Source organism: Anguilla anguilla, chromosome 1 (assembly GCF_013347855.1).
Source record: "Anguilla anguilla isolate fAngAng1 chromosome 1, fAngAng1.pri, whole genome shotgun sequence".
Lineage (NCBI taxonomy): Eukaryota > Metazoa > Chordata > Actinopteri > Anguilliformes > Anguillidae > Anguilla > Anguilla anguilla.
In genome coordinates, this window is record NC_049201.1 from 43,042,319 (window position 1) to 43,059,057 (window position 16,739).

Sequence of the window (16,739 nt, forward strand, 5' to 3'; positions counted from 1 at the left end):
ATTGACTCGCCACTCTCCTGGGAAGCGAGGGTTTCGAATGCATCCGCTGCCATTTTGACCAAATAGCCGAGAATCATGTAACATACACTGCATCACGTGATCAGAAACTAATCGCTTTCAAAGCAGAAATCTGGCACTGCAAGCATGCCATCAGGTTTTTCAGATGTGAGCCCAAACCAGGCGCCATAATGCTGGACCCCCTGCAAAGGGCACACGACGGACGGAGGTCGCCAAGGGCTCGTCCGGGATTTGAACCCGGGACCTCTCGCACCCAAAGCGAGAATCATACCCCTAGACCAACGAGCCACCCATAGACTACTAGCGATTGCCGTCGTCCTCCGAAATGTCCGAAAGAAAAACACGCCAAAATCCCAAATCTTTTGTGACAGCAGCGGTAACACATTCCTCCGTAGGGAGCATTGGTGGTATAGTGGTGAGCATAGCTGCCTTCCAAGCAGTTGACCCGGGTTCGATTCCCGGCCAATGCAGTTTGCGGAAGCGTTAAGTTTCCTGGCAGATGCCTCATTTTCAAAAATGGCCAGTGGGGGTGTGAAAGCAACACAAATCCGATTTCATAATCCGTGAGAGCAGAGTGCAGTGGATTTCCGTTCTACGATAACAGTACTGGCCAATAATTTGCATCAGGAAACGGAATGCATGTAAACTTACAACATGGAAGCACCGTGTTTCAGAAATTACTGGAACTTTCCATCATGGATGCGTAGACAGCAATGTTCAAAGGGAATCCTCTCCAATAACCTGTGAAACACTATTCCAGTGCTGAAATGCATTGTAAAGGCAGTTAAATATACAATCAATTAAATAATTTTTTCAGTGTTTTTATTATGTCATCATAAGCAAATGGGACATTGCTGTGTTAACTTTACAGCCTTAAGAAGAGGCTTTTTTTTTGTGAAGGGAAGAGAGATCATGCCACATTGCAGTGTGTATGCAATAATGTCCCACGAGGGCTAAAGAGTGCCTGAAATTAGTTCACCACAGAACCAAATGTCTCTATACACGAATGGGGTGAGAATTTCATTGAAAATATCCGAATGATTTTTTTTAACCTGTGAATGCCCATTTGATTAGACAGTACTTTTAATTGAATAAGGTGAGGAAGTGTAATCCTGCTAGAAACTGGTTTCTTTTGGTCGCGCATTTGCACAAGTAAATGGAACAATAAAAGTAAAGGGTGTGAATGGTACCGAATGCTAGGGGAGATGACCTGTTAATGTTGCTCAGTGCGCTCAGCGCTGCCATTTTGACCAAATAGCCGAGAATCATGTAACATATACTGCATCACGTGATCAGAAAGTAATCGCTGGCAAAGCAGAAATCTGGCACTCCGAGCACGCCATCACGTTTTTCAGAGTTGGGCCCAAACCAGGCGCCATAATGCTGGATCCCTGGCAAAGGGTACAGGACGGAGGGCTCGGAGGACGGAGGGCTCGTCAAAGAGTGCCTATAACTTGTTCACTACAGAATCACACGTCTCTATCCATGAATGGGGTAGAAATTTCATTGAAAATATCCTAATTATTTTTTTTAAACCTGTGGATGCCTATTTGATTAGACAATGCTTTTAACTGAATAACGTGAGGAAATGTAATCCTGCTAGAAACTGGTTTCTGTTGGTAGCGTATTTGCACAAGTAAATGGAACAATAAAAGTAGAGGGTGTGAATGGTACCGAATGCTAGGGGAGATGACCTGCTAACGTTGCTCAGTGAACTCAGTACATTTGCATTCAGACCAAAGGGTTGACATTAGTCGTCGTGAATGCAAAAAACTGTTTTAAAATTGAATTATACAACGGCTATGCTTTTTAGCTATAGGCCTTCATCACACAGTGTAAACTGTACTTCGTGTGCCCACAAAAGTCTTAAGAAAAACTTAAAAGCGCTATAAGTGTGAGAAACCAAAGCATTTCTCACAGGTAGTTTCATCGATGCGAGGCAGCGTGGCCGAGGGGTCCAAGGTGATGAATTGACTCGCCACTCTCCTGGGAAGCGAGGGTTTCGAATGCATCCGCTGCCATTTTGACCAAATAGCCGAGAATCATGTAACATACACTGCATCACGTGATCAGAAACTAATCGCTTTCAAAGCAGAAATCTGGCACTGCAAGCATGCCATCAGGTTTTTCAGATGTGAGCCCAAACCAGGCGCCATAATGCTGGACCCCCTGCAAAGGGCACACGACGGACGGAGGTCGCCAAGGGCTCGTCCGGGATTTGAACCCGGGACCTCTCGCACCCAAAGCGAGAATCATACCCCTAGACCAACGAGCCACCCATGGACTACTAGCGATTGCCGTCGTCCTCCGAAATGTCCGAAAGAAAAACACGCCAAAATCCCAAATCTTTTGTGACAGCAGCGGTAACACATTCCTCCGTAGGGAGCATTGGTGGTATAGTGGTGAGCATAGCTGCCTTCCAAGCAGTTGACCCGGGTTCGATTCCCGGCCAATGCAGTTTGCGGAAGCGTTAAGTTTCCTGGCAGATGCCTCATTTTCAAAAATGGCCAGTGGGGGTGTGAAAGCAACACAAATCCGATTTCAAAATCCGTGAGAGCAGAGTGCAGCGGATTTCCGTTCTACGATAACAGTACTGGCCAATAATTTGCATCAGGAAACGGAATGCATGTAAACTTACAACATGGAAGCACCGTGTTTCAGAAATTACTGGAACTTTCCATCATGGATGCGTAGACAGCAATGTTCAAAGGGAATCCTCTCCAATAACCTGTGAAACACTATTCCAGTGCTGAAATGCATTGTAAAGGCAGTTAAATATACAATCAATTAAATAATTTTTTCAGTGTTTTTATTATGTCATCATAAGCAAATGGGACATTGCTGTGTTAACTTTACAGCCTTAAGAAGAGGCTTTTTTTTTTGTGAAGGGAAGAGAGATCATGCCACATTGCAGTGTGTATGCAATAATGTCCCACGAGGGCTAAAGAGTGCCTGAAATTAGTTCACCACAGAACCAAATGTCTCTATACACGAATGGGGTGAGAATTTCATTGAAAATATCCGAATGATTTTTTTTAACCTGTGAATGCCCATTTGATTAGACAGTACTTTTAATTGAATAAGGTGAGGAAGTGTAATCCTGCTAGAAACTGGTTTCTTTTGGTAGCGCATTTGCACAAGTAAATGGAACAATAAAAGTAAAGGGTGTGAATGGTACCGAATGCTAGGGGAGATGACCTGTTAATGTTGCTCAGTGCGCTCAGCGCTGCCATTTTGACCAAATAGCCGAGAATCATGTAACATATACTGCATCACGTGATCAGAAAGTAATCGCTGGCAAAGCAGAAATCTGGCACTCCGAGCACGCCATCACGTTTTTCAGAGTTGGGCCCAAACCAGGCGCCATAATGCTGGATCCCTGGCAAAGGGTACAGGACGGACACACGTCGCCAAGGGCTCGTCCGGGATTTGAACCCGGGACCTCTCGCACCCTAAGCGAGAATCATACCCCTAGACCAACGAGCCACATGCCATGGTCCTCCGAAATGTCCGAAAGCAAAACACGCCAAAATCCCAAATCTTTTGTGACAGCAGCGGTAACACATTCCTCCGTAGGGAGCATTGGTGGTATAGTGGTGAGCATAGCTGCCTTCCAAGCAGTTGACCCGGGTTCGATTCCCGGCCAATGCAGTTTAGTGGAGCTATCCGCTTCCTGGCAGTCGTGAAGTTTTCGTAAACGACCCGGTCGGGTGCGAAAGCAACACGAATCCAATTTCAAAATCCATGTGAGCTGAGCGCCACGGATTTCTGTTGGACGATAGCAGTACAGCCTTTTCTGGCTATCGTAGTGAAAAATAACATACATCAAGGAACGGAAAGCATGCCTGTAAACTTACAACATGAAAGCACAGTGTTTCACCTTCCATGACTTTACTATTTAAGAAATGACTGAAATTTGACATCATGGATGCATAGACAGCAATGTTCAAAGGGAATCCTCTCCAATCACCTGTGAAATACTATGCCAGGGCTGAAATGCATTGTAAAGGCAGTCAAATTTACAATCAGTTAATCAAATGATTTTTTCAGTGTTTTTATTATGACATCAGAAGCAAATGGAACATTGGTGTGTTAACTTTACAGCCTTAAGAAGAGGCTTTTTTTTTTGTGAAGGGAAGAGAGATCATGCCACATTGCTGTATGTATGCAATAATGTCCCAAAAGGGCTAAAGAGTGCCTGAAATTAGTTCACCACAGAACCAAATGTCTCTATACACGAATGGGGTGAGAATTTCATTGAAAATATCCGAATGATTTTTTTTAACCTGTGAATGCCCATTTGATTAGACAGTACTTTTAATTGAATAAGGTGAGGAAGTGTAATCCTGCTAGAAACTGGTTTCTTTTGGTAGCGCATTTGCACGAGTAAATGGAACAATAAAAGTAAAGGGTGTGAATGGTACCGAATGCTAGGGGAGATGACCTGTTAATGTTGCTCAGTGCGCTCAGCGCTGCCATTTTGACCAAATAGCCGAGAATCATGTAACATATACTGCATCACGTGATCAGAAAGTAATCGCTGGCAAAGCAGAAATCTGGCACTCCGAGCACGCCATCACGTTTTTCAGAGTTGGGCCCAAACCAGGCGCCATAATGCTGGATCCCTGGCAAAGGGTACAGGACGGAGGGCTCGGAGGACGGAGGGCTCGTCAAAGAGTGCCTATAACTAGTTCACTACAGAATCACACGTCTCTATCCATGAATGGGGTAGAAATTTCATTGAAAATATCCTAATGATTTTTTTTAAACCTGTGGATGCCTATTTGATTAGACAATGCTTTTAACTGAATAACGTGAGGAAATGTAATCCTGCTAGAAACTGGTTTCTGTTGGTAGCGTATTTGCACAAGTAAATGGAACAATAAAAGTAGAGGGTGTGAATGGTACCGAATGCTAGGGGAGATGACCTGCTAACGTTGCTCAGTGAACTCAGTACATTTGCATTCAGACCAAAGGGTTGACATTAGTCGTCGTGAATGCAAAAAACTGTTTTAAAATTGAATTATACAACGGCTATGCTTTTTAGCTATAGGCCTTCATCACACAGTGTAAACTGTACTTCGTGTGCCCACAAAAGTCTTAAGAAAAACTTAAAAGCGTTATAAGTGTGAGAAACCAAAGCATTTCTCACAGGTAGTTTCATCGATGCGAGGCAGCGTGGCCGAGGGGTCCAAGGTGATGAATTGACTCGCCACTCTCCTGGGAAGCGAGGGTTTCGAATGCATCCGCTGCCATTTTGACCAAATAGCCGAGAATCATGTAACATACACTGCATCACGTGATCAGAAACTAATCGCTTTCAAAGCAGAAATCTGGCACTGCAAGCATGCCATCAGGTTTTTCAGATGTGAGCCCAAACCAGGCGCCATAATGCTGGACCCCCTGCAAAGGGCACACGACGGACGGAGGTCGCCAAGGGCTCGTCCGGGATTTGAACCCGGGACCTCTCGCACCCAAAGCGAGAATCATACCCCTAGACCAACGAGCCACCCATGGACTACTAGCGATTGCCGTCGTCCTCCGAAATGTCCGAAAGAAAAACACGCCAAAATCCCAAATCTTTTGTGACAGCAGCGGTAACACATTCCTCCGTAGGGAGCATTGGTGGTATAGTGGTGAGCATAGCTGCCTTCCAAGCAGTTGACCTGGGTTCGATTCCCGGCCAATGCAGTTTGCGGAAGCGTTAAGTTTCCTGGCAGATGCCTCATTTTCAAAAATGGCCAGTGGGGGTGTGAAAGCAACACAAATCCGATTTCAAAATCCGTGAGAGCAGAGTGCAGCGGATTTCCGTTCTACGATAACAGTACTGGCCAATAATTTGCATCAGGAAACGGAATGCATGTAAACTTACAACATGGAAGCACCGTGTTTCAGAAATTACTGGAACTTTCCATCATGGATGCGTAGACAGCAATGTTCAAAGGGAATCCTCTCCAATAACCTGTGAAACATTATTCCAGTGCTGAAATGCATTGTAAAGGCAGTTAAATATACAATCAATTAAATAATTTTTTCAGTGTTTTTATTATGTCATCATAAGCAAATGGGACATTGCTGTGTTAACTTTACAGCCTTAAGAAGAGGCTTTTTTTTTTGTGAAGGGAAGAGAGATCATGCCACATTGCAGTGTGTATGCAATAATGTCCCACGAGGGCTAAAGAGTGCCTGAAATTAGTTCACCACAGAACCAAATGTCTCTATACACGAATGGGGTGAGAATTTCATTGAAAATATCCGAATGATTTTTTTAACCTGTGAATGCCCATTTGATTAGACAGTACTTTTAATTGAATAAGGTGAGGAAGTGTAATCCTGCTAGAAACTGGTTTCTTTTGGTAGCGCATTTGCACAAGTAAATGGAACAATAAAAGTAAAGGGTGTGAATGGTACCGAATGCTAGGGGAGATGACCTGTTAATGTTGCTCAGTGCGCTCAGCGCTGCCATTTTGACCAAATAGCCGAGAATCATGTAACATATACTGCATCACGTGATCAGAAAGTAATCGCTGGCAAAGCAGAAATCTGGCACTCCGAGCACGCCATCACGTTTTTCAGAGTTGGGCCCAAACCAGGCGCCATAATGCTGGATCCCTGGCAAAGGGTACAGGACGGACGCACGTCGCCAAGGGCTCGTCCGGGATTTGAACCCGGGACCTCTCGCACCCTAAGCGAGAATCATACCCCTAGACCAACGAGCCACATGCCATGGTCCTCCGAAATGTCCGAAAGCAAAACACGCCAAAATCCCAAATCTTTTGTGACAGCAGCGGTAACACATTCCTCCGTAGGGAGCATTGGTGGTATAGTGGTGAGCATAGCTGCCTTCCAAGCAGTTGACCCGGGTTCGATTCCCGGCCAATGCAGTTTAGTGGAGCTATCCGCTTCCTGGCAGTCGTGAAGTTTTCGTAAACGACCCGGTCGGGTGCGAAAGCAACACGAATCCAATTTCAAAATCCATGTGAGCTGAGCGCCACGGATTTCTGTTGGACGATAGCAGTACAGCCTTTTCTGGCTATCGTAGTGAAAAATAACATACATCAAGGAACGGAAAGCATGCCTGTAAACTTACAACATGAAAGCACAGTGTTTCACCTTCCATGACTTTACTATTTAAGAAATGACTGAAATTTGACATCATGGATGCATAGACAGCAATGTTCAAAGGGAATCCTCTCCAATCACCTGTGAAATACTATGCCAGGGCTGAAATGCATTGTAAAGGCAGTCAAATTTACAATCAGTTAATCAAATGATTTTTTCAGTGTTTTTATTATGACATCAGAAGCAAATGGAACATTGGTGTGTTAACTTTACAGCCTTAAGAAGAGGCTTTTTTTTTTGTGAAGGGAAGAGAGATCATGCCACATTGCTGTATGTATGCAATAATGTCCCAAAAGGGCTAAAGAGTGCCTGAAATTAGTTCACCACAGAACCAAATGTCTCTATACACGAATGGGGTGAGAATTTCATTGAAAATATCCGAATGATTTTTTTTAACCTGTGAATGCCCATTTGATTAGACAGTACTTTTAATTGAATAAGGTGAGGAAGTGTAATCCTGCTAGAAACTGGTTTCTTTTGGTAGCGCATTTGCACGAGTAAATGGAACAATAAAAGTAAAGGGTGTGAATGGTACCGAATGCTAGGGGAGATGACCTGTTAATGTTGCTCAGTGCGCTCAGCGCTGCCATTTTGACCAAATAGCCGAGAATCATGTAACATATACTGCATCACGTGATCAGAAAGTAATCGCTGGCAAAGCAGAAATCTGGCACTCCGAGCACGCCATCACGTTTTTCAGAGTTGGGCCCAAACCAGGCGCCATAATGCTGGATCCCTGGCAAAGGGTACAGGACGGACGCACGTCGCCAAGGGCTCGTCCGGGATTTGAACCCGGGACCTCTCGCACCCTAAGCGAGAATCATACCCCTAGACCAACGAGCCACATGCCATGGTCCTCCGAAATGTCCGAAAGCAAAACACGCCAAAATCCCAAATCTTTTGTGACAGCAGCGGTAACACATTCCTCCGTAGGGAGCATTGGTGGTATAGTGGTGAGCATAGCTGCCTTCCAAGCAGTTGACCGGGGGTTCGATTCCCGGCCAATGCAGTTTAGTGGAGCCATCTGCTTCCTGGCAGTCGTGAAGTTTTCGTAAACGACCCGGTCGGGTGCGAAAGCAACACGAATCCAATTTCAAAATCCATGTGAGCTGAGCGCCACGGATTTCTGTTGGACGATAGCAGTACAGCCTTTTCTGGCTATCGTAGTGAAAAATAACATACATCAAGGAACGGAAAGCATGCCTGTAAACTTACAACATGAAAGCACAGTGTTTCACCTTCCATGACTTTACTATTTAAGAAATGACTGAAATTTGACATCATGGATGCATAGACAGCAATGTTCAAAGGGAATCCTCTCCAATCACCTGTGAAATACTATGCCAGGGCTGAAATGCATTGTAAAGGCAGTCAAATTTACAATCAGTTAATCAAATGATTTTTTCAGTGTTTTTATTATGACATCAGAAGCAAATGGAACATTGGTGTGTTAACTTTACAGCTGTAAGAAGAGGCTTTTTTGTGAAGGGAAGAGAGATCATGCCACATTGCTGTACGTATGCAATAATGTCCCAAAAGGGCTAAAGAGTGCCTATAACTAGTTCACTACAGAATCACACGTCTCTATCCATGAATGGGGTAGAAATTTCATTGAAAATATCCTAATGATTTTTTTTAAACCTGTGGATGCCTATTTGATTAGACAATGCTTTTAACTGAATAACGTGAGGAAATGTAATCCTGCTAGAAACTGGTTTCTGTTGGTAGCGTATTTGCACAAGTAAATGGAACAATAAAAGTAGAGGGTGTGAATGGTACCGAATGCTAGGGGAGATGACCTGCTAACGTTGCTCAGTGAACTCAGTACATTTGCATTCAGACCAAAGGGTTGACATTAGTCGTCGTGAATGCAAAAAACTGTTTTAAAATTGAATTATACAACGGCTATGCTTTTTAGCTATAGGCCTTCATCACACAGTGTAAACTGTACTTCGTGTGCCCACAAAAGTCTTAAGAAAAACTTAAAAGCGCTATAAGTGTGAGAAACCAAAGCATTTCTCACAGGTAGTTTCATCGATGCGAGGCAGCGTGGCCGAGGGGTCCAAGGTGATGAATTGACTCGCCACTCTCCTGGGAAGCGAGGGTTTCGAATGCATCCGCTGCCATTTTGACCAAATAGCCGAGAATCATGTAACATACACTGCATCACGTGATCAGAAACTAATCGCTTTCAAAGCAGAAATCTGGCACTGCAAGCATGCCATCAGGTTTTTCAGATGTGAGCCCAAACCAGGCGCCATAATGCTGGACCCCCTGCAAAGGGCACACGACGGACGGAGGTCGCCAAGGGCTCGTCCGGGATTTGAACCCGGGACCTCTCGCACCCAAAGCGAGAATCATACCCCTAGACCAACGAGCCACCCATGGACTACTAGCGATTGCCGTCGTCCTCCGAAATGTCCGAAAGAAAAACACGCCAAAATCCCAAATCTTTTGTGACAGCAGCGGTAACACATTCCTCCGTAGGGAGCATTGGTGGTATAGTGGTGAGCATAGCTGCCTTCCAAGCAGTTGACCCGGGTTCGATTCCCGGCCAATGCAGTTTGCGGAAGCGTTAAGTTTCCTGGCAGATGCCTCATTTTCAAAAATGGCCAGTGGGGGTGTGAAAGCAACACAAATCCGATTTCAAAATCCGTGAGAGCAGAGTGCAGCGGATTTCCGTTCTACGATAACAGTACTGGCCAATAATTTGCATCAGGAAACGGAATGCATGTAAACTTACAACATGGAAGCACCGTGTTTCAGAAATTACTGGAACTTTCCATCATGGATGCGTAGACAGCAATGTTCAAAGGGAATCCTCTCCAATAACCTGTGAAACATTATTCCAGTGCTGAAATGCATTGTAAAGGCAGTTAAATATACAATCAATTAAATAATTTTTTCAGTGTTTTTATTATGTCATCATAAGCAAATGGGACATTGCTGTGTTAACTTTACAGCCTTAAGAAGAGGCTTTTTTTTTTGTGAAGGGAAGAGAGATCATGCCACATTGCAGTGTGTATGCAATAATGTCCCACGAGGGCTAAAGAGTGCCTGAAATTAGTTCACCACAGAACCAAATGTCTCTATACACGAATGGGGTGAGAATTTCATTGAAAATATCCGAATGATTTTTTTTAACCTGTGAATGCCCATTTGATTAGACAGTACTTTTAATTGAATAAGGTGAGGAAGTGTAATCCTGCTAGAAACTGGTTTCTTTTGGTAGCGCATTTGCACGAGTAAATGGAACAATAAAAGTAAAGGGTGTGAATGGTACCGAATGCTAGGGGAGATGACCTGTTAATGTTGCTCAGTGCGCTCAGCGCTGCCATTTTGACCAAATAGCCGAGAATCATGTAACATATACTGCATCACGTGATCAGAAAGTAATCGCTGGCAAAGCAGAAATCTGGCACTCCGAGCACGCCATCACGTTTTTCAGAGTTGGGCCCAAACCAGGCGCCATAATGCTGGATCCCTGGCAAAGGGTACAGGACGGACGCACGTCGCCAAGGGCTCGTCCGGGATTTGAACCCGGGACCTCTCGCACCCTAAGCGAGAATCATACCCCTAGACCAACGAGCCACATGCCATGGTCCTCCGAAATGTCCGAAAGCAAAACACGCCAAAATCCCAAATCTTTTGTGACAGCAGCGGTAACACATTCCTCCGTAGGGAGCATTGGTGGTATAGTGGTGAGCATAGCTGCCTTCCAAGCAGTTGACCCGGGTTCGATTCCCGGCCAATGCAGTTTAGTGGAGCTATCCGCTTCCTGGCAGTCGTGAAGTTTTCGTAAACGACCCGGTCGGGTGCGAAAGCAACACGAATCCAATTTCAAAATCCATGTGAGCTGAGCGCCACGGATTTCTGTTGGACGATAGCAGTACAGCCTTTTCTGGCTATCGTAGTGAAAAATAACATACATCAAGGAACGGAAAGCATGCCTGTAAACTTACAACATGAAAGCACAGTGTTTCACCTTCCATGACTTTACTATTTAAGAAATGACTGAAATTTGACATCATGGATGCATAGACAGCAATGTTCAAAGGGAATCCTCTCCAATCACCTGTGAAATACTATGCCAGGGCTGAAATGCATTGTAAAGGCAGTCAAATTTACAATCAGTTAATCAAATGATTTTTTCAGTGTTTTTATTATGACATCAGAAGCAAATGGAACATTGGTGTGTTAACTTTACAGCCTTAAGAAGAGGCTTTTTTTTTGTGAAGGGAAGAGAGATCATGCCACATTGCTGTATGTATGCAATAATGTCCCAAAAGGGCTAAAGAGTGCCTGAAATTAGTTCACCACAGAACCAAATGTCTCTATACACGAATGGGGTGAGAATTTCATTGAAAATATCCGAATGATTTTTTTTAACCTGTGAATGCCCATTTGATTAGACAGTACTTTTAATTGAATAAGGTGAGGAAGTGTAATCCTGCTAGAAACTGGTTTCTTTTGGTAGCGCATTTGCACGAGTAAATGGAACAATAAAAGTAAAGGGTGTGAATGGTACCGAATGCTAGGGGAGATGACCTGTTAATGTTGCTCAGTGCGCTCAGCGCTGCCATTTTGACCAAATAGCCGAGAATCATGTAACATATACTGCATCACGTGATCAGAAAGTAATCGCTGGCAAAGCAGAAATCTGGCACTCCGAGCACGCCATCACGTTTTTCAGAGTTGGGCCCAAACCAGGCGCCATAATGCTGGATCCCTGGCAAAGGGTACAGGACGGACGCACGTCGCCAAGGGCTCGTCCGGGATTTGAACCCGGGACCTCTCGCACCCTAAGCGAGAATCATACCCCTAGACCAACGAGCCACATGCCATGGTCCTCCGAAATGTCCGAAAGCAAAACACGCCAAAATCCCAAATCTTTTGTGACAGCAGCGGTAACACATTCCTCCGTAGGGAGCATTGGTGGTATAGTGGTGAGCATAGCTGCCTTCCAAGCAGTTGACCGGGGTTCGATTCCCGGCCAATGCAGTTTAGTGGAGCCATCTGCTTCCTGGCAGTCGTGAAGTTTTCGTAAACGACCCGGTCGGGTGCGAAAGCAACACGAATCCAATTTCAAAATCCATGTGAGCTGAGCGCCACGGATTTCTGTTGGACGATAGCAGTACAGCCTTTTCTGGCTATCGTAGTGAAAAATAACATACATCAAGGAACGGAAAGCATGCCTGTAAACTTACAACATGAAAGCACAGTGTTTCACCTTCCATGACTTTACTATTTAAGAAATGACTGAAATTTGACATCATGGATGCATAGACAGCAATGTTCAAAGGGAATCCTCTCCAATCACCTGTGAAATACTATGCCAGGGCTGAAATGCATTGTAAAGGCAGTCAAATTTACAATCAGTTCATCAAATGATTTTTTCAGTGTTTTTATTATGACATCAGAAGCAAATGGAACATTGGTGTGTTAACTTTACAGCTGTAAGAAGAGGCTTTTTTGTGAAGGGAAGAGAGATCATGCCACATTGCTGTATGTATGCAATAATGTCCCAAAAGGGCTAAAGAGTGCCTATAACTAGTTCACTACAGAATCACACGTCTCTATCCATGAATGGGGTAGAAATTTCATTGAAAATATCCTAATGATTTTTTTTATACCTGTGGATGCCTATTTGATTAGACAATGCTTTTAACTGAATAACGTGAGGAAATGTAATCCTGCTAGAAACTGGTTTCTGTTGGTAGCGTATTTGCACAAGTAAATGGAACAATAAAAGTAGAGGGTGTGAATGGTACCGAATGCTAGGGGAGATGACCTGCTAACGTTGCTCAGTGCACTCAGTACATTTGCATTCAGACCAAAGGGTTGACATTAGTCGTCGTGAATGCAAAAAACTGTTTTAAAATTGAATTATACAACGGCTATGCTTTTTAGCTATAGGCCTTCATCACACAGTGTAAACTGTACTTCGTGTGCCCACAAAAGTCTTAAGAAAAACTTAAAAGCGTTATAAGTGTGAGAAACCAAAGCATTTCTCACAGGTAGTTTCATCGATGCGAGGCAGCGTGGCCGAGGGGTCCAAGGTGATGAATTGACTCGCCACTCTCCTGGGAAGCGAGGGTTTCGAATGCATCCGCTGCCATTTTGACCAAATAGCCGAGAATCATGTAACATACACTGCATCACGTGATCAGAAACTAATCGCTTTCAAAGCAGAAATCTGGCACTGCAAGCATGCCATCAGGTTTTTCAGATGTGAGCCCAAACCAGGCGCTATAATGCTGGACCCCCTGCAAAGGGCACACGACGGACGGAGGTCGCCAAGGGCTCGTCCGGGATTTGAACCCAGGACCTCTCGCACCCAAAGCGAGAATCATACCCCTAGACCAACGAGCCACCCATGGACTACTAGCGATTGCCGTCGTCCTCCGAAATGTCCGAAAGAAAAACACGCCAAAATCCCAAATCTTTTGTGACAGCAGCGGTAACACATTCCTCCGTAGGGAGCATTGGTGGTATAGTGGTGAGCATAGTTGCCTTCCAAGCAGTTGACCCGGGTTCGATTCCCGGCCAATGCAGTTTGCGGAAGCGTTAAGTTTCCTGGCAGATGCCTCATTTTCAAAAATGGCCAGTGGGGGTGTGAAAGCAACACAAATCCGATTTCAAAATCCGTGAGAGCAGAGTGCAGCGGATTTCCGTTCTACGATAACAGTACTGGCCAATAATTTGCATCAGGAAACGGAATGCATGTAAACTTACAACATGGAAGCACCGTGTTTCAGAAATTACTGGAACTTTCCATCATGGATGCGTAGACAGCAATGTTCACAGGGAATCCTCTCCAATAACCTGTGAAACACTATTCCAGTGCTGAAATGCATTGTAAAGGCAGTTAAATATACAATCAATTAAATAATTTTTTCAGTGTTTTTATTATGTCATCATAAGCAAATGGGACATTGCTGTGTTAACTTTACAGCCTTAAGAAGAAGCTTTTTTTTTTGTGAAGGGAAGAGAGATCATGCCACATTGCAGTGTGTATGCAATAATGTCCCACGAGGGCTAAAGAGTGCCTGAAATTAGTTCACCACAGAACCAAATGTCTCTATACACGAATGGGGTGAGAATTTCATTGAAAATATCCGAATGATTTTTTTTAACCTGTGAATGCCCATTTGATTAGACAGTACTTTTAATTGAATAAGGTGAGGAAGTGTAATCCTGCTAGAAACTGGTTTCTTTTGGTAGCGCATTTGCACAAGTAAATGGAACAATAAAAGTAAAGGGTGTGAATGGTACCGAATGCTAGGGGAGATGACCTGTTAATGTTGCTCAGTGCGCTCAGCGCTGCCATTTTGACCAAATAGCCGAGAATCATGTAACATATACTGCATCACGTGATCAGAAAGTAATCGCTGGCAAAGCAGAAATCTGGCACTCCGAGCACGCCATCACGTTTTTCAGAGTTGGGCCCAAACCAGGCGCCATAATGCTGGATCCCTGGCAAAGGGTACAGGACGGACGCACGTCGCCAAGGGCTCGTCCGGGATTTGAACCCGGGACCTCTCGCACCCTAAGCGAGAATCATACCCCTAGACCAACGAGCCACATGCCATGGTCCTCCGAAATGTCCGAAAGCAAAACACGCCAAAATCCCAAATCTTTTGCGACAGCAGCGGTAACACATTCCTCCGTAGGGAGCATTGGTGGTATAGTGGTGAGCATAGCTGCCTTCCAAGCAGTTGACCCGGGTTCGATTCCCGGCCAATGCAGTTTAGTGGAGCTATCCGCTTCCTGGCAGTCGTGAAGTTTTCGTAAACGACCCGGTCGGGTGCGAAAGCAACACGAATCCAATTTCAAAATCCATGTGAGCTGAGCGCCACGGATTTCTGTTGGACGATAGCAGTACAGCCTTTTCTGGCTATCGTAGTGAAAAATAACATACATCAAGGAACGGAAAGCATGCCTGTAAACTTACAACATGAAAGCACAGTGTTTCACCTTCCATGACTTTACTATTTAAGAAATGACTGAAATTTGACATCATGGATGCATAGACAGCAATGTTCAAAGGGAATCCTCTCCAATCACCTGTGAAATACTATGCCAGGGCTGAAATGCATTGTAAAGGCAGTCAAATTTACAATCAGTTCATCAAATGATTTTTTCAGTGTTTTTATTATGACATCAGAAGCAAATGGAACATTGGTGTGTTAACTTTACAGCTGTAAGAAGAGGCTTTTTTGTGAAGGGAAGAGAGATCATGCCACATTGCTGTATGTATGCAATAATGTCCCAAAAGGGCTAAAGAGTGCCTATAACTAGTTCACTACAGAATCACACGTCTCTATCCATGAATGGGGTAGAAATTTCATTGAAAATATCCTAATGATTTTTTTTAAACCTGTGGATGCCTATTTGATTAGACAATGCTTTTAACTGAATAACGTGAGGAAATGTAATCCTGCTAGAAACTGGTTTCTGTTGGTAGCGTATTTGCACAAGTAAATGGAACAATAAAAGTAGAGGGTGTGAATGGTACCGAATGCTAGGGGAGATGACCTGCTAACGTTGCTCAGTGCACTCAGTACATTTGCATTCAGACCAAAGGGTTGACATTAGTCGTCGTGAATGCAAAAAACTGTTTTAAAATTGAATTATACAACGGCTATGCTTTTTAGCTATAGGCCTTCATCACACAGTGTAAACTGTACTTCGTGTGCCCACAAAAGTCTTAAGAAAAACTTAAAAGCGTTATAAGTGTGAGAAACCAAAGCATTTCTCACAGGTAGTTTCATCGATGCGAGGCAGCGTGGCCGAGGGGTCCAAGGTGATGAATTGACTCGCCACTCTCCTGGGAAGCGAGGGTTTCGAATGCATCCGCTGCCATTTTGACCAAATAGCCGAGAATCATGTAACATACACTGCATCACGTGATCAGAAACTAATCGCTTTCAAAGCAGAAATCTGGCACTGCAAGCATGCCATCAGGTTTTTCAGATGTGAGCCCAAACCAGGCGCCATAATGCTGGACCCCCTGCAAAGGGCACACGACGGACGGAGGTCGCCAAGGGCTCGTCCGGGATTTGAACCCGGGACCTCTCGCACCCAAAGCGAGAATCATACCCCTAGACCAACGAGCCACCCATAGGACTACTAGCGATTGCCGTCGTCCTCCGAAATGTCCGAAAGAAAAACACGCCAAAATCCCAAATCTTTTGTGACAGCAGCGGTAACACATTCCTCCGTAGGGAGCATTGGTGGTATAGTGGTGAGCATAGCTGCCTTCCAAGCAGTTGACCCGGGTTCGATTCCCGGCCAATGCAGTTTGCGGAAGCGTTAAGTTTCCTGGCAGATGCCTCATTTTCAAAAATGGCCAGTGGGGGTGTGAAAGCAACACAAATCCGATTTCAAAATCCGTGAGAGCAGAGTGCAGCGGATTTCCGTTCTACGATAACAGTACTGGCCAATAATTTGCATCAGGAAACGGAATGCATGTAAACTTACAACATGGAAGCACCGTGTTTCAGAAATTACTGGAACTTTCCATCATGGATGCGTAGACAGCAATGTTCAAAGGGAATCCTCTCCAATAACCTGTGAAACACTATTCCAGTGCTGAA

General features: G+C 44.4%; 24 non-coding genes across 24 annotated transcripts; 12 read left to right on the forward strand and 12 right to left on the reverse strand.

Annotated features, from left to right (window-relative positions):
- Positions 1 to 234: 234 nt before the first annotated feature.
- trnap-ugg lies at positions 235 to 306 on the reverse strand. Its single transcript has one exon. It is a non-coding gene; the product is annotated as a tRNA-Pro (tRNA).
- A 110-nt stretch (positions 307 to 416) lies between these two features.
- On the forward strand, positions 417 to 488 carry trnag-ucc. Its single transcript has one exon. It is a non-coding gene; the product is annotated as a tRNA-Gly (tRNA).
- Positions 489 to 2,221: 1,733 nt separating this feature from the next.
- Positions 2,222 to 2,293, reverse strand: trnap-ugg. Its single transcript has one exon. It is a non-coding gene; the product is annotated as a tRNA-Pro (tRNA).
- A 110-nt stretch (positions 2,294 to 2,403) lies between these two features.
- trnag-ucc lies at positions 2,404 to 2,475 on the forward strand. The gene has a single exon. It is a non-coding gene; the product is annotated as a tRNA-Gly (tRNA).
- Positions 2,476 to 3,432: 957 nt separating this feature from the next.
- On the reverse strand, positions 3,433 to 3,504 carry trnap-agg. Its single transcript has one exon. It is a non-coding gene; the product is annotated as a tRNA-Pro (tRNA).
- A 93-nt stretch (positions 3,505 to 3,597) lies between these two features.
- On the forward strand, positions 3,598 to 3,669 carry trnag-ucc. Its single transcript has one exon. It is a non-coding gene; the product is annotated as a tRNA-Gly (tRNA).
- Positions 3,670 to 5,455: 1,786 nt separating this feature from the next.
- On the reverse strand, positions 5,456 to 5,527 carry trnap-ugg. Its single transcript has one exon. It is a non-coding gene; the product is annotated as a tRNA-Pro (tRNA).
- Positions 5,528 to 5,637: 110 nt separating this feature from the next.
- Positions 5,638 to 5,709, forward strand: trnag-ucc. Its single transcript has one exon. It is a non-coding gene; the product is annotated as a tRNA-Gly (tRNA).
- A 956-nt stretch (positions 5,710 to 6,665) lies between these two features.
- trnap-agg lies at positions 6,666 to 6,737 on the reverse strand. Its single transcript has one exon. It is a non-coding gene; the product is annotated as a tRNA-Pro (tRNA).
- Positions 6,738 to 6,830: 93 nt separating this feature from the next.
- Positions 6,831 to 6,902, forward strand: trnag-ucc. Its single transcript has one exon. It is a non-coding gene; the product is annotated as a tRNA-Gly (tRNA).
- Positions 6,903 to 7,911: 1,009 nt separating this feature from the next.
- Positions 7,912 to 7,983, reverse strand: trnap-agg. The gene has a single exon. It is a non-coding gene; the product is annotated as a tRNA-Pro (tRNA).
- Positions 7,984 to 8,076: 93 nt separating this feature from the next.
- Positions 8,077 to 8,149, forward strand: trnag-ucc. Its single transcript has one exon. It is a non-coding gene; the product is annotated as a tRNA-Gly (tRNA).
- Positions 8,150 to 9,448: 1,299 nt separating this feature from the next.
- trnap-ugg lies at positions 9,449 to 9,520 on the reverse strand. Its single transcript has one exon. It is a non-coding gene; the product is annotated as a tRNA-Pro (tRNA).
- A 110-nt stretch (positions 9,521 to 9,630) lies between these two features.
- On the forward strand, positions 9,631 to 9,702 carry trnag-ucc. The gene has a single exon. It is a non-coding gene; the product is annotated as a tRNA-Gly (tRNA).
- Positions 9,703 to 10,659: 957 nt separating this feature from the next.
- Positions 10,660 to 10,731, reverse strand: trnap-agg. The gene has a single exon. It is a non-coding gene; the product is annotated as a tRNA-Pro (tRNA).
- Positions 10,732 to 10,824: 93 nt separating this feature from the next.
- trnag-ucc lies at positions 10,825 to 10,896 on the forward strand. Its single transcript has one exon. It is a non-coding gene; the product is annotated as a tRNA-Gly (tRNA).
- Positions 10,897 to 11,904: 1,008 nt separating this feature from the next.
- On the reverse strand, positions 11,905 to 11,976 carry trnap-agg. The gene has a single exon. It is a non-coding gene; the product is annotated as a tRNA-Pro (tRNA).
- Positions 11,977 to 12,069: 93 nt separating this feature from the next.
- On the forward strand, positions 12,070 to 12,141 carry trnag-ucc. The gene has a single exon. It is a non-coding gene; the product is annotated as a tRNA-Gly (tRNA).
- Positions 12,142 to 13,440: 1,299 nt separating this feature from the next.
- On the reverse strand, positions 13,441 to 13,512 carry trnap-ugg. The gene has a single exon. It is a non-coding gene; the product is annotated as a tRNA-Pro (tRNA).
- A 110-nt stretch (positions 13,513 to 13,622) lies between these two features.
- Positions 13,623 to 13,694, forward strand: trnag-ucc. Its single transcript has one exon. It is a non-coding gene; the product is annotated as a tRNA-Gly (tRNA).
- Positions 13,695 to 14,651: 957 nt separating this feature from the next.
- trnap-agg lies at positions 14,652 to 14,723 on the reverse strand. The gene has a single exon. It is a non-coding gene; the product is annotated as a tRNA-Pro (tRNA).
- Positions 14,724 to 14,816: 93 nt separating this feature from the next.
- Positions 14,817 to 14,888, forward strand: trnag-ucc. Its single transcript has one exon. It is a non-coding gene; the product is annotated as a tRNA-Gly (tRNA).
- A 1,299-nt stretch (positions 14,889 to 16,187) lies between these two features.
- Positions 16,188 to 16,259, reverse strand: trnap-ugg. The gene has a single exon. It is a non-coding gene; the product is annotated as a tRNA-Pro (tRNA).
- A 111-nt stretch (positions 16,260 to 16,370) lies between these two features.
- trnag-ucc lies at positions 16,371 to 16,442 on the forward strand. Its single transcript has one exon. It is a non-coding gene; the product is annotated as a tRNA-Gly (tRNA).
- The last annotated feature ends 297 nt before the right edge of the window (positions 16,443 to 16,739 follow it).